This window comes from Pinus tabuliformis, chromosome 8 (genome assembly GCF_031772625.1).
Source record: "Pinus tabuliformis cultivar Carrire ecotype Pingquan chromosome 8, CPIR1, whole genome shotgun sequence".
Taxonomy (NCBI): Eukaryota; Viridiplantae; Streptophyta; class Pinopsida; order Pinales; family Pinaceae; genus Pinus; species Pinus tabuliformis.
In genome coordinates this window covers 69,567,722-69,584,604 of record NC_142294.1, presented here as the reverse complement: position 1 = coordinate 69,584,604, position 16,883 = coordinate 69,567,722, and the positions used below count along the sequence as shown (strand labels likewise).

Genomic DNA, 16,883 nt, shown 5'->3' with positions numbered 1-16,883 from the left:
CCACACCTGCTGTCCAATATCGTTCCAACGTTCCTCTGCGTGATTCTCTGCACCTCATTGAATTCTCTGCGCATCATTGATTTTCTGCGCCTCTTTGATTGTCCTGCGCATCTGACCTCCTGGAAGACATTCGCCCACTCTACGAATTACGATGATTACAACTGTAAGGAACATGCCAATGTAAGATATCCATTTATCTAACCGATGTTGTCTTTCGATTATCTTCAGTACAGAATTAGATAAACCAACAATATTGAGAATGTCTAGAGCTTTCCGCTGTGCTTGCTTCAAACGATCTCTTTGTTCTGCATACTTTGAAAGAACAACCACTCCAGTAGCATAAGCCTCATCAAGCATGTATGATGAATTACGTGCCGACTGCCTGGCTCGGGTTTCATCGTCAAAAATTTGCATTACATGAGCAGAGTCCCCATTTTTTTCTGTGTATTCATATTGCAGTAATCTACCCCGAGATTTGAGAGCTGTCCTTGTGTGTTGTCCACGCATAACTTCTTCGTCGACATTCTCCTGCGCTCCCTCCATCTCCCAAATATTTATGGATCAGCTCACTTCCGACAACACGTAGAAATTGAGTTTGCAACAGCCTTAGCCAGTAGTGTTTTGCCTGTTCCTGGCTCACCATATAGAATGACTCCTTTTGAAGGCTTGATACCAATATCCTCATACAGTTCAGGATGCGTAAGAGGAAGCTCAACAGCTTCTTTTATCTCCTGAATTTGAGCATCTAAACCTCCGATATCAGCATATGACTCCAATGGTGCCTTCTCCACTTTCATGACAGATACCATTGGATCAACTTCATCCTGCAAGAGTCCAACGACAGATAGGACCTTATTGTGCATGAGAATGGCGCATCCAGGCTCAAGCTGATCTTTATCTACAAACGACAGAATATTGACATAATACTCAGGGCCGACCGAAGACGAAACAATTGCGTGATTTTTGTCGATAATTTCCTCCAGATTACCGACGCTCATGGGAAACGCCATGTATCATGTTTTTGTTTGCAAATAACATCTGGCGCCGTCTGTGGGAAGTCCTTGAGAGTGAACATTGCTGAGGACAGATAACCTAACTGCGTATGGTAACAAAACTGTGTTTGGTAGTTCAAATTGTATTGCGCAGTTTATATATATCATTCAAGGCGTTTATATAAGCAGTTTTCAAAGCATTCAAAGTTATATCAGTCAGAGTATTTTATATATCAAAGCATTTGTAGTGTTGCATGATAAATTGATATATTGAAGTGATATATTAATACATTGAAGTGATATATTGAAGTGATCCCTTGCACATTTTTTTCAAAACATAGTAGTATTGCAGTGATATGTACAATGAAATGTTGATGCTTTTAGCAAATATCAGAAGGATTTGAAGGCTGTAACGTAAGGATTTTTTTTTATCAGCAGAAGTATTTTTTTTACAGAATGCATTCAATCATCTCTATGGTCGGAATAGTTCTCACTGGCAAGGAGAACTATTCTGAATGGTCTCGGATGGTAAAACACACCCTCATCTACAATGAGTTGTGGAAAGGAGTGTGTGTCGGAGAAGAAGACAAAGACCCTGGTGCAGCCTACATCAGATAAAGAACTTGTCATTTGGGAAAACAAGAACAACAAAGCCTATGCATTGATCGCAACATCTGTAAATGAAGAAGTAAGTCGTCATATTTCATCCTATTCCACTCCCTTTGAAGCTTTACAAAAGCTGAAAGAACTCTATGATTCTCATTCTGCACTTGAAGTTTTTCAGCTCATGATTAAACTCTTCACTCTTGAACTGAAAAATAATGATCCCCTTGCTCTTGCATCTGAAATAAAGTCTATAATGCATGATATTAAATCTACTAAGGTTGAGCTGGATATCTCTCTTATTTCCTTTCTCAATGCACTCTATCCTACCTACTCCAATTATCTTGAGTCTTTACAAGCAAATGGAAATCTTAAAGACATAACCTTTGAGTCTCTTGTGAAAAAGTTTGCTGAAAGACAGAAAGCCTTTGGAAAGAAAATAGTCCCTGAATCTTCTGAAGAGACTGTTTGCCTTGCTCATAAAGAAAAGCATCCTGCTCAAGATTCTACAAGAGGAAGAGGTGGACAAAGAGGAAGAGGAAGATACTTTAGAGGCAGGGGGGGCAGACATTCTCAAGCAGAAAAGGTAGATCTGCATTGCATTCGCTGCAAACGAAATGGATCACATGATGCTTCTACATGCAAGCTACCATGGGACAAAATTGAGCAGAGAAGAAATCAGCAGAAAGGTAAAACTGATGACACAGACAAAGGTAAAGCACCTGAATCCGCTCACTATATTGAGGCACAATGTAACATTGGAGTAAATGAAGATTTGTTTAATGCTTCACTTGCTTCTTCGAAAAATGACTGGTTGCTTGATTCAGGAGCAACCTGTCATATGACTCATAGGAAATATTTTTTTGAAGATTTCACTGACAATGTTGATGGAGCAGTATACTTTGGAGATCAGTCAAAAATCAAGCCATCAGGGCTTGGCACAATCAGGCTTAAACCGCCTGGTCTTCCAGACTTTCTTCTGGACCATGTTCTATATCTCCCACAGCTCAAGAGAAACTTGTTGTCCCTGGTCCACATCTGCCAGCACGGTCACTCCATTCATATGTTTGATGGCAAGCTTGAGGTAAGAAAGGCATCTGACCACTCACTTGTCATGAGGGGTATAGAAGAAGAAAGACTTCTTAAACTACAAGGAACTTCTGCTCATGCACAACATTTCTCATATATTTCTCATCATGAAGAAGGTACACTTCCATCAAGTTTATTATGGCATGTTAGATTTGGACACTTAAACTATGACAGTCTCCGCTTATTAAAGGAAAATGGTGTTGCTGGTTTGCCTACAATTCCTAGAAAACATAAGCAATGTGATGCTTGCATTCTAGGAAAGCATAGCAAACAGTCTTTTCATGATTCACATTCAAGAGCACATAGGAAGCTTGAACTCATTCATTCAGATTTATGTGGTCCAATGCCTGTTCCTTCTGCAAATGGAAATAAATATATCATGACATTTATTGATGATTACACCATAATGTGTTGGGTTTATTTATTGAAGAACAAATCTGATGCTTTTCAAACATTCAAGAATTTTCATAAATGGATTGAAAATGATGCACCATCTCATATTGGGTCTATTCGCACTAATAATGGAAAAGAATATACATCAAATGAATTTGAACACTATCTTCATCAACATGGGATTAAACATCAAACAACTGTGCCTTATAATCCTCAACAAAATGGTGTAGCTGAAAGAATGAACAGAACAATCTTGAATATGGTACGATCCATGCTTTTCTTCAAAAATGTAAAGATAATGTTTTGGGCTGATGCTGTTCTATGTGCTGCATATATAAAGAATAGATGTCCATCTAGTGCTATAAGAAACAAGACTCCTTATGAATTGTGGTATGGACATGTTCCTTCGGTAAAACATCTCAGGATTTTTGGTTCCACCTGTTATGCTTTAATACCAAAGGTACATAGAAACAAAATTGGTGCTAGAAGTCATAAGTGTATCTTCCTGGGGTACTCAAACACCTCTAAAGCATACCGTCTCTATGATGAAGTAAATAAAAAGTTTGTTGTATCTAGAGATGTCATTTTTCTTGAATCATCCAAATCTGACAGTGTTGTTGAGCGGCAACTTGATCGCTTGGATAGATTCACAAAAACGAAATCATTTCAAGAGTTTGATAATCAGATTCCACATCTTGAAGGGGGGATTCCTATACTAGATCAACATGTGGAATCTTCTTCTGAAGAACAATCTCCCGTGCATGAAACTCCAACACCGGATGATCCTTTAAGTGATGTAATTGATAGAATTGGGAGACTCAATCTTGATTCAGTCCCAACTCAATCAACAGAGCAGCCTGGACCATCTCAGAAAGGTCCCCCAAAGTGGCTGACAAAGACACTTGAAAGTGTTCATCCTGATGAAATTGGAAAAACAGGAACCAGAAATACAAACCAACAAGATGGAGGTGATGTAGATAACTCTAATTCACCTGTTGATATGGATGTTACTTATGATTGTGAATTGAACTTGTCTACAGATTTTGAACCAACTTCCTTCAAAGAAGCTGCTTCTCATGATGAATGGAAAGAAGCGATGCAGAAGGAGTATGATTCCCTCATAAAGAATGGCACTTGGAAGCTGGTTGATCCTCCATTTGGAACCAAACCAATTGGCTGCAAGTGGGTCTACAAGAACAAGTACAAAGCTGATGGCTCACTTGACAAGCACAAAGCTAGGCTTGTGGCAAAAGGTTTTGCACAGAAAGAAGGGGTTGATTATGAGGAAACTTTTGCCCCCACAGCAAAATGGGCCACCATCCGGACACTCTTTGCACTAGCTGCTCAGAACGGTTGGAAAGTCCATCAAATGGAAGTAAAAACGGCATTCTTGAATGGAGATCTAAAAGAGAATGTTTTTATGTCCCAGCCTGAAGGATTTGCTATGAAAGGACATGAACACAAAGTATGCAAACTTTTGAAGTCCTTGTATGGCCTCAAACAAGCACCACGAGCCTGGTATGAAAAACTAACTGAGCATCTTCTGAAACTCAACTTCAAACATTTTGATCTTGATGATGCAACTTTATTTGTCAAGAAAGTTGGCAAAACAGTTGTATATCTTGTGGTATATGTAGATGATCTTTTAATGACAGGGACAATGAAAGCTATATTGCATCCATAAAGAAAGAATTAGGAAAAAGTTTTGAAATGACTGATTTGGGCTATGTTCATTACTATCTTGGCATTGAAGTAACCCAACATCAAAAATCCATATTTCTTTCTCAAAAGAAATACATTGGAGATTTGTTAAACAGATTTGGCATGACAGAGTGCAATCCTCTTTCTACTCCAATGGAACAAAACTTGAAGCTCACATCTATTGAAGGAAAGGAATTTGAGGATGCAACAAAGTATAGACAGCTTGTAGGAAGTCTCATCTACCTCACTACTACCAGACCAGACATTTCATTTGTTGTTGGAATCCTCTCCAGGTTTATGCAAAAGCCTTGTGAGGGACATTGGTCTGCTGCAAAAAGAGTTCTAAGGTACTTGAAGGGAACTCAAGACCTTGGAATCAAGTATACACAGGTGGACGACTTCAACTTGATTGGATACTCTGATTCAAACTTCGATGGAGACAAAGAAACTGGGGTATCTACTTCAGGATATGCTATGAGTCTTGGATCAGGAGTTGTCTCCTGGAGATCACGCAAACAATCAGTACCAGTTGATTGCACAATAGAAGCAGAATATGTGGCAGCAGCTGAAGCAACGAAAGAAATTGTGTGGCTCAGGAAAATTCTTGAAGATTTGCAGGTAAAACAAATACAATCAACTCCACTCATGATTGATAACACCTCTGCAATAAAGTTGGCCAAGAACCCAAAGTTCCATGATCGTACTAAGCACATCAATACTAAATATCATCTGATCCGACATCATGTTGAGGCCAAAACAATCCATCTCCGTCATTGTTCCACAAACGAGCAAATTGCAGACATCTTCACCAAAGCGCTTGGAAGAGAAAAGCTTGAAAGATTCAGAACGATGCTTGGACTCACCAACATCCCTTCAGATTAAGGGGGGGAATGTTGACACCTAATCCTCAACGGATGGGTGAACTGGAACATGAAGAGTCATCAAGAAGATGAACTGTTTCGTCTCCTTTTTGTATATAATCAATAGTTCTCTAATGAAATTACATATCAGTTTTTCTTCTGCTTATTCTGGAGTTACCCTGGCCTGACATTATCAAATAAATGTTTATTTTATAGGGACTTCAAACAAAACACAATTGTCCCCCTCTTTCTAATGAAGCTTAATTCGTGCCCTTAATCTAAGGAGACCCCTGCCCACGAGTTGGAGAACCACCGATTGCTGAGTGATCCAATATTGTCAAACTAAATCGGTAATGATAGAGGCATAGATATTGAGTCATGCTATTGCCACTGTGCATGTGGGAAATGGCGGTTTTATTTTTATTAAAAAACGATAATAATAAAATAACAAGCAGATAATGTAGAGGACCAAGGTAGGAGTTGGAGATAGCGATCGTTATTGTTGGTAGAGACCAAAATACATGATTTTATCGATGCAGGCCTACAAGTTCTAACAAGCGAAGGAATGTCATATGAAAATAGAAAACTATGTAGATCAAGAAAGGCACCAGTGGTAGATATGCATGGCGTGCAACAACCCTATAAAAATAGGCGAGTCTTGTAATTTGGAGATCAAAGAGGTGGCAAGCATTTGTGCAAAGTCATATTTGATCAAATTCTCAAAGGTTGAAACTTATGTGGAGCATGCGCTACACAAGTCATTCTCTCAATGGAACATAACGCTGAAAGATCCTATCTCAACAAGGATACCAGAACATCTGGCAGTGGTGCCATGTTCTCTCCTGCACGAAAATAAAGAAAGCCAATTGCTGGAATAAGCCCATTCTTTTAGCCTTTGCTATGACAACAATTGTTTTTCTCAGTGACAATTTCTTTGAGCAGTTTTCTCAGCAACGGCTATTGTTTTCTACGAATTCCTCGAGCAGTTTAAGATGATGAAACCTGGACAATGACTTACTGCGCTTTCATGGTCGTGATGGGAAATTTATAAGATATTTTGTGGCGATGGACTGGAATTTTCCAAAGAAGCCAAACCCTACTGATCATGCTCTGTTGGTAATAATGCTTAATTAGTCATGTAAATTGCTGACAAAGTAGGCAGCAGATTTTGTGTTGTCTGTAAAATTAAAGCAGTAGATTGTTAGGATGGTCAGTGCTGGAAGTTGCTGGAAATTCGCTGTAATGCCAGTAGATTGATTGCAGAGTTGATTGACAAATATTTTAGTAATAGTTTTACTATTTAAGAATGTAGTTTATAGTTGAATTTAATATATGAGATTTGCAGCATTTCTTAGCTCACACAGTCACTGTGTTTTTTTAATTGTTTTATCTTTTAATTGTTTTTTTCTTCATAGTATTGTTTTCTCATTTGGCTGGAAATAAGTCATTTCATATTCTACATGTGGTATCAGAGCAGGTAAAATTTTTTTGGGTTAAAGCTGTATTGTTGGAATTTCGCCAAAGTTAATCATGTCGAATTCTAACCAGATGCTAGTTCCAGAATTTGATGGTAACGATTATGATTATTGGTCCATTAAGATGCTAACCTTTTTTATTGGAAAGGATTTGTGGGAGATTGTTGAATCAGGATATGAAGAGTGAGCTGATTGGAATGCTCTTACAGCCAATGAAAGAACAACAAGAAAGGAAGCAAGGAAGAAGAATGCTCAAGCTTTGTTTCACATTCAGATAGCTCTTGATAAGAGCTTATTTCCAAGAATATCTGGAGCAAAAACTGCCAAAGCTGCCTAGGAGACTCTACAAGAAGCTTACCAAGGTAGTGATCAAGTTAAGGTGGTCAAGCTTCAGACATTGAGGCGAGAGTTCGAGAATTCGAAGATGCAAGAAGCTGAAAGTATCAGTGACTATTGTGTGAGAGTCAAAGATGTGGTCAATAAAATGGCTACACTTGGAGAAGCTGTAAGTAATGAAGTTTTAATTAAAAAAGTATTGAGGTCTTTAACACATAGATGGAATCATGTTGCAATAATCATGGAAGAAAGTAAGGATTTAACAAAACTACAGTTTGATGAATTGGTTGGATCTTTGATGTCTCATGAAGAAAGATTGAAGGAAAGTTTTGAAGCTGTAGAGAAAGCTTTTTCCTCTAAATTACAAATTACAAAGAATGAAGATGCAAGTAGCAGTGCCAAAAGCCATCAAGGTCAAGGTAAATGGCAAAGCCAAAATTATTCAAGAGGTAGAGGAAGAGGTGGCTCAAGTGGAAGAGGTAGTTTCAGAGGAAGAAGTAGAGGTAGATTTGATAAGAGAAATGTTCAATGTTACCATTGTAACAGGTATGGTCACTTTGAAAGAGAATGCAGATTGAAAGAAGGTAAAAATGCTAATTATGCTCACGAAAGTGGTGAGTATCCTCAAGATCACTTATTTTTATCTTATGCCAAAGGTGAAAATACTAGTAAAGATGTTTGGTACCTAGATTCTGGATGCTCTAACTATATGACAGGGAATGAGAAGTTGTTTTCAGCAAAGGATGGAAGTTTCAAATCCAAGATCCAACTTGGTGATGATAAATCATTGGAGGTTGCTGCCAAAGGAGCTATGGAGGTCCAAACAAAAGAAGGTATAAAGAGTATTCATGACATTTATTATACTCCATAATTGAAGCATAATTTGTTGAGTGTTGGATAGCTATGTGAGAAAAATTATAAAGTAGTCTTTGAAAATAAGACATGTACTATCTATGATAAGAATAAGGGAAATAGGGTGATCACTGTTGTGCCTATGACAAGAAATAGGATGTTTCCCTTGAGGTTTGATGAACATAACAACAATCTTGCTAATATGGCTTATGAGGATTCAAGTTGGTTATGGCATCTCAGGTATGGGCATTTAAATTTTCACAGTTTGAAGTTTCTAACCTCACATGCATTAGTTTCTCGTTTGCCCAAGGTAGAAGAGCATAAGGAGGTTTGTGAAGGATGTGCTAAAGGAAAGCATGTAAGGGAAAGGTTTCCAAAGGGTAGTGCATGGAGGGCTTGTCACCCACTTCAGCTTGTTCATTCAGACATATGTGGTCCTATGCAGACTAAGAGTTTGGGTAAGTCATCATATTTCATCACTTTTATTGATGATTACTCACGAAATTGTTGGGTTTATTTTTTGAAGGCCAAAAGTGAAGCCCTGGATACATTCAAGAAGTTCAAAGCCCTTGTAGAAAATGAGAGAGGGTGCAAGATCAAATGTTTGCGGACTGACCGTGGGGGAGATCAAATGTTTGAGAATTCTGCTCAAAAGCTTTCCAGAGTTATTGTGATATGAATGGCATCAGGAGGCAGCATACTACAACATACACACCCCAGCAGAATGGCATAGCTGAAAGGAAAAATCATACTATGGTTGAAATGGCAAGATGCATGCTACAAACTAAGGGATTGAGCAACACTTATTGGGGAGATGCAGTTGCTACAGCAGTATACATCCTGAACCGTAGCCCCACCAGTGCACTGGAAAATATGACTCCTTATGAAGCTTGGTATGGAAAAAAACCTAATGTTAATCATTTCAAAGTTTTTGGTTGTTTGGCTTATGTGCATGTACCTGATCAGAATAGAAAAAAGTTAGATGCAAAGAGTGAGTTATGTATTTTTATTGGGTATAGTGAGACAAGCAAGGCTTATAAATTGTATAATCCTCTAACTAACAAGCTTATTGTCTCAAGAGATGTAATTTTTGATGAAGGGGGAGTTTATGGTCATCAAAAAGACCATGTTGAGAAAACAAAATCTGTTTTGAATGATATAATTGTTGATAATGATAATGAGCAGCCAACTAATGTTTCTGTAATTAGTGGCTTAACTCCACCAAGTAGCCCTTCATCAATTTCTTCAACATCAAGTTCAATTCCAACTTCTTCTCCAAGTTCTACAAGGAAGGTAAGAAGATTGAGTGATATTTATGAGAGGAGTGCAAATCAAGCACATGAAGAAAGCCCAATAGGTGAGATAGTCAATTTTGCTTTATTAGCTAAGGCTAAATTTGAACCATCATGTTTTGAAGATGCATGTACTAATGAGGTTTGGATGCAAGCCATGCAAGAAGAGATGGATTCCATTCAAAGGAATGACACTTGGAAGTTGACAGAGCTTCCACATGACAAGGAAAAGATTGGCACCAAATGGGTCTATAAGACTAAATTTAATAGTGATGGGAGTGTTGAAAGACACAAAGCAAGATTAGTTGCTAAAGGATTCACACAGAAGTATGGAATTGATTATGAAGAGACATTTGCACCAGTGGCAAGACAGGAGACCATTAGAATGTTGATTTCATTAGCAGCTCATAAAAGGTGGAGCATACATCATATGGATGTGAAAAGTGCCTTCTCGAATGGGTACTTAGAAGAGGAAGTATATTTGGAGCAGCCACAAGGTTTTGAAGTGGAAGGAAAGGAGAATAATGTCTACAAGTTGAAGAAGGCTTTGTATGGCCTTAAGCAAGCACCAAGAGTGTGGTATGCAAGGATTGATGGATACTTTCAACAAAATGGCTTCCAGAGAAGTAAGAATGATCCTACCCTTTACTACAAACAATAAGGTATTGATATTTTAATCATAAGTTTGTATGTTGATGATCTATTGTATATGTGTAGTAGTTCTAAGATGAGTGATAAATTCAAAGCTGCTATGATGAATGAATTTGAGATGAAAGATCTAGGCATCATGAAATATTTTCTAGGAATGGAGGTTTATCAAAGTAGGGATGATATTTTCTTTTGTCAGACAAAGTATTCACATGATATGCTAAATAAATTTGATATGCTTGATTGTCATCCATCCCCTACTCCAAGTGCTCATGGAGAGGTGTTATGTAGAGATGATGGTGCTGATCTAGTTGATGAGAAAACTTACAGAAGTATTGTGGGAAGCTTGATATTTCTAACCCACACAAGGCCTGATATTACATATTCAATTTCACTTGTTTCAAGGTATATGACAAATCCATCTGAAATACATATGAAGGCATCCAAGAGGATTTTAAGGTATGTGAAAGGCACTCTAAATTTTGGTATTCATTACTACTCTTCTGAAAAGTTCAATCTTGTTGGATTTAGTGATTCAGATTGGGGAGGTATTCTTGATGACCGTAAGTCCACATCTGGAAATTGTTTCTCTTTTGGTTCTGGTTTGATTACATGGAGCTCAAAAAAACAAAGCATTGTTTCCCTCTCATCCACAGAAGCGGAATATGTTGCAGTTACCTCAGCAGGTACACAAGCTCTTTGGCTCAGAAAAATTTTGGAAGAAATTGGAGAAAAACAAGTTCAGTCTACAGTGATTTATTGTGATAATTTAAGTGCCATCAAGTTAGCAAAGAATCCAGTTCATCACAGCAGGACAAAGCATTTTGACCTGAAATATCACTTCATTAGAGATTTGGTGCAGAAGAAGGAGATTGAATTGAAGCATATAAATACTGAGCATCAACTAGCAGATATATTCACTAAAGCAGTTGCAAAAGATCAGTTTTTGGCAATACGAGATAAGATAGTAAATCCTCATTAATCATTAAGGGGGAGTGTTGGGAATAATGCTTAATTAGTTATGTAAATTGCTGACAAAGTAGGCAACAAATTTTGTGTTGTCTGTAAAATTAAAGCAGCAGATTGTTAGGATAGTTAGTGCTGGAAGTTGCTAGAAATTCACTGTAATGCCAATAGATTGATTGCAGAGTTGATTGACAAATATTTAGTAATAGTTTTACTATTTAAGAATGTAGTTTATAGTTGAATTTAATATATGAGATTTGTAGCATTTCTTAGCTCACACAGTCACTGTGTTTTTTTAATTGTTTTATCTTTTATATGTTTTTTTCTTCATAGTACTGTTTTCTCATTTGGTTGGAAATAAGTCATTTCATATTCTACATGCTCGTAAAAATGTCACAATTGAGGATCATCTTCACATGTCTGGAAAGCATGCATATATACGCTCTTGTCATCATGAGACTATCATGAAGAAACTAACAGACATATTGATGTCTAATGGAGGTGAACTACAAGTGGAAAAGTATCTATTTCTCTTCCTGAAATTATTGGCATCAGGTTTTCCTACAATTGAGTATGATTACATCGTGGGCTTTGCTTTGGGCAGTCCCCGATAAGGATCAAAAGTAACCTAGATATGGATTTATTATTTGACTTAACTGGCAGTAGTTACCTTGCATATTTGGATTAATTTCACAAAAAATTGTAATAGACGACCTACCAAAGGAAGTAACCTTCTCCGATGTTGATGAATTCTTGGGAGTCACTTATTTTGCTATTGACCATTATGTTCCACTAGAGACTAGCCAATCACAGATAGTAGTATTCTTGTTTTCATGCGTTAAGCTTCAACATTTGGTTGGTCACTTGTTAGGTTAGATATTAGATAGGATTTCGATAGAAATATTTGTTGAAGAATGTAATTAATGTAGGTCTTCATAGTTGTATTTGTCAAAAGAAATAAAAAAGAATTTTTTTTTTATTGACTTATCAAAGCATGGGTTCATGTTTGGGTTAATGGTCAATAGGTCAAAGCACCCATTGTGTGCTCTAGGTTTTATATCTTGAGTCAATGTCATAATCATGATGTAAAAACCCTACATGAGCACCTTAAAGTCAAAGAAGAAAAAATGTTTTGTGTCAAAGAGACTCCTCCACCAAGTCTACTCCCTCTCCTATATGTCAGCATGCCCTACTCCTTAAAGTCAGCCTCAACAATTGACAAGTGGGCCTAATATTGGAGACTCTAACTACTATATATACAAGTTCATTTGGCGAGTTGAAGGTGACATACAACACGTTTGATCTGAAGCTTAGAAGAAGAAATGAAATGTGAAAGAGAACCTATCATATGCCATGAAGAGAAACAAGCCAAGAAAAAGTCTGAAGCCATCAATCCTTTGACACATGTGTGAATTCTTTAAAGTACTACAAGGCTGAAAAAGTGGAGGAAATTGAAAGTTGCAGGTGAAAGAAGAAAGGGACTGAAACCCTAATTTGCAGTTTATGGAAGATTGACTTGGTGGAGTTAGGGAAGTCATTTGTCTTGGTCTTGGGTCTTAGTTGTCTCAATTTTGATTTGAATCTAATAATGGAAGAGTTTGACTGAGCTTCCCCTTCATAGGGGGTTTTCCGTGGTTATCTGCTTACATCTTGTGTTATGTATTCTTTAGCATTTGTCTTGATGATAAGATCCTATTGCAAAGAAGAATTAATAATCATCACAAGAAAGTGTCAAAGGAATGGAAATCAAATTAAGTGTATGCCCTAACTAATCTTCCCTAGATTTCTCAACATGGTTTCAGACCTAAGGTCCGTACTGAAATTGAAGCTGGAAGATAATTATTTGTTAGAAACACAAGATCTTTTGAAGTCCTATCTATCTAAAAGAATGAGTAAATTAAATAAGCTCATTTCTCAACTTGTTTATAAGTCAAAATATCAATAGCTAGGCAACACTACTGTGTTAGAAAAACAAAATAATTATGGAAGCCATGAAGCATCAATGAAGGATCCTAGAAAACCAAAATTATAAGCTTTATCCAAACCAAGGTCCCTAAAATATTATTGTAGAGTGAAATGTTTAGAAGCATATTACAGTACTTATGGAATGAAGAACCTTGGCACACATTATAAATATGAAGCTTTGTAAACAATATGTGGTGACTCCTTTTTAGCAAAAGAAAAGACCGTTTGGTAAACCTATTGTGAGACTACAATCATTAATGAAGTTGAGACCCCTGTGGTATATGACGAGGATCTTTGCATACAAATAAGGGAAGGTCAAGCATCATGCAAGAAAGTTGAAGTCCTTAATCATCTCAAAAATTCGTAAAATTATATGGTTCTAAAATTTATTTAAAAACATTGTAGCCACCATAAGAAATTTTTTCATCACCTAAAAGGAGACATGTGGACATTTATAAAGAATATAGCTCCATAATCCAGCAAAGGGAAGAACCTATATAGATGCGACATATATTGTTCTAAAAGTTCTATTATAATTCCTCTCTCATCACAAAAGTCAAAGAGACTCCTGTACAAGAATCTAAGCATATATATATATATATATATATATATATATATATATATATATATATATATATATATATATATATATATATGACCAAGATGTATGAGTGACATAAAAACTGACTTTTACTAGCAAAAATGTCTTCTAGAAAAAAGCATCCATCAGCCTTGCGATTTGTGAAAGAAGACATGTATGCATAGTCTATCACCCAACGAGTAGGAAGAAATAATGTAGCCAACTCATTTTTGAACAACTTGAAGTCCTCACCCAACTCAAGTAAGTATTGATATTACTTTTTGAAAAGGCAACAAGCTCAATGGAATGTCAATATTTCAATAATAGACAAGGTATGGAATCTTGAGGTAAGTATAGCTTGCTCATTTTTTAAATAAGAAAAATTTTAAGGTTTAGTTTCTTTTGGGGTTTGCAAGTTTCATTATGATGAAAATTATTCATATGAAATTCTTCATAATTTGTAGGGTGTGTAAGCAGTATGAAAATCTTTGGAAAGAATGAAATTAAATGATGTCTAGAAGCCATAGAAATACATGTTCTAAAATTTAATGAAAAACTTTAGAACATGGTTTCGCACTTATATACTTTTTATGATACTTGTCAAGAAAAATGTTACATGTGCATAAAATAAATATTGATTTTTATGCAAAAAGAAGCCTTTCTCACAAAATATAAGTATTATATTTTGATTTCTTTCTTACTGTTTTTCATATATTATCATTTATCTTATATTTTTCCTTGAAGGAAAACTTGCAGTTATGCTGTAAAGAATAATTGGATTCGTAGGGAGTCCTCAAATGAAGACTTGTAAGAAGTTTCATTGTAGAAGGAGTCCTTCACTAGGAAACCCTACAAGGTTTGTAAGAGCAACTTCAGGTATGTATAAAAGTACAAGATTTGTAGTAGGTCTCCTTCAAAGGTACGATCATTTTAAAAATTTCTACATATTACTAACTTTTTCATGTTTAGGGTTTGCTATAGAATCATTCAATTCTATATTTTTAGGGTGATTAATCTCAATATTAAATCATACCTCTCTTTAATATTCTTGTTTACTTTTTTAAAACTCTAATCTTTCGGGTTTGCTACAAAAAAACTAGCCTTTTGATGCTTAGAGTATATCAATAATGAAACCATAGTCTACTTAGGGTTTGTTGTTAAAGTCTAGAACACATAATGATATCATCTGATGTTTAGAATTTTAGTAATGTTATGTAGAAACCCTATCCTTTTAGGGTTTGTCAATGATATATGATGACACCATAAATTTTTAGGGTTTTATGATTTAAGTTTTATGTCAAAACCCTTGCTATAGTCTATCCTAGGAATGAAACCCTAGGTGTATGAGCTTTCACATAATTGAAACCCTTGTCTCGTCAAAATTGTTGGACTTTGATGTGAGTATCTAGGGTTTATGATAAAAACCCTAGTAAGATATTGATATAAGGAAATAATAATGAAACCCTAGATATGAAATTATAGGATACTAACTTTGTTGTTGATATCTATGATTTAATTTTATTGTTGAAATCTATGGTTTATGAGAAAACCCTAGTAAAGTTTGACATGAAATTCTAAGAGTATAATATTGAAACCTCTGATGTAAAATGTTATGATTGGATTTCTAACTTGATGTAGTTTCTGATATCTAAAGATTAAAGTCTCGATGATGGGTTTGTGACAAAATCCTAGCAAGTTGTTAAAGTCTAGAATATAAAATACGTAACCCTTATTGAATATGAACCTAAATAGGTTTTGATTTTTTATGTTTGCATTGTAATGACATGATAACCTTGTTTTGATATAGTTGACTTCATGCTTCTATATATTTGTACTTGGTTGTACTTTCTATTTGTAGGTACATAATCTTCAAGATGTTGAAGATGTTTATAATTGAGGATGACCTAAATAATGATGAGCATGATGAATGAAGGAAATTGTAGGAATTATGATGACATAAAAGATGAATAGATAACTTTGTTTCCATGAGAAATAATGATGTCCCTAAAGAAAATGAAGTGTTAATAGGTTGAATTTTCTCCAATTTTATTATAAAGAGTCTGTAAGAATGAAGTTGTATATATCCCTACTTAAGAGGGAGGGCATAATGTGGCAACCCCAATAAAGGCCTTAAAGAAAGAAAAAATATCATGGCTGAAGTATTACAGATAGATACTCGTGAGTGGAAAAGTTGTAAATAAGACTTGGATGTTTTAGAAGTAGTTCTTAGGCTGAGTTTGGTGTTGTTGTATAAGTTAAAGAAGAAAGCTTCCAACGAAGATGTGTTTGATAATATGATGATGACCAAAGAAACATCCATATATCTGAGAACCCCGAAGGTTTTGAGTTAACACACACACACACACACATATATATATATATACATACACACATATATATATACACATATATGTATATATATATATATATATATATATATATATATATATATATATAGATATATATATATATATATACACATATATATACATATATATATATATATATATATATATATATATATATATATATATACATATACATATGTATTTTTATATGTATATGTATATATGTAGAAATTTTATTAGTAATTGAGGTTGTGATTGTGCAGAATGCTTGGACTAGTCGATGTATCTGATTTAGTTAATAAAGAGAGATTAATATTATTTGGGCGACAAGATGCTTGGGAGGACATCTGGTCGGCTTGTGATGATGTCCAGATCGTGAAGTAAGGAGGGTTTCGCTGGTCTTGTGGAGCTCTGACCTTAGATAAAATACCTAGATACTTGGGTTGTTGTTAGAGTTGAACCCTAATAGTACCTATAGAAGTTGAATCTTGGAACACAACTTAGTCTCACCTAGTTAGATACCTTGGTCAGGTATCTAATCTCTAGCATTGCGTGTGTTGTGTCTCTTCATAGATAATATCATTTTGAGTTCATCCATGTACCTATATATGTATGTAATTATGAATACCTCTGTAGTTAACAGGGAGTGTTGAAGAATGTAACTAGTGTCAGCCTTCATAATTGTATTTGTCAAAAGAAAGAAAAGATAAAAAGAATTATTGAGTTATTAAAACATGGGTTCATTCATCGTTCAATGGTCAATAAGTCAAAAAACCCATTATG

At 35.6% G+C, this 16,883-nt stretch overlaps 2 pseudogenes; both read right to left on the bottom strand.

The window, feature by feature from the left end:
- Positions 1 to 54: 54 nt before the first annotated feature.
- Positions 55 to 543, bottom strand: LOC149234204 (membrin-11 pseudogene; annotated as a pseudogene).
- A 23-nt stretch (positions 544 to 566) lies between these two features.
- LOC149234203 (26S proteasome regulatory subunit 4 homolog B pseudogene) lies at positions 567 to 1,010 on the bottom strand (annotated as a pseudogene).
- Between the last annotated feature and the right edge of the window lie 15,873 nt (positions 1,011 to 16,883).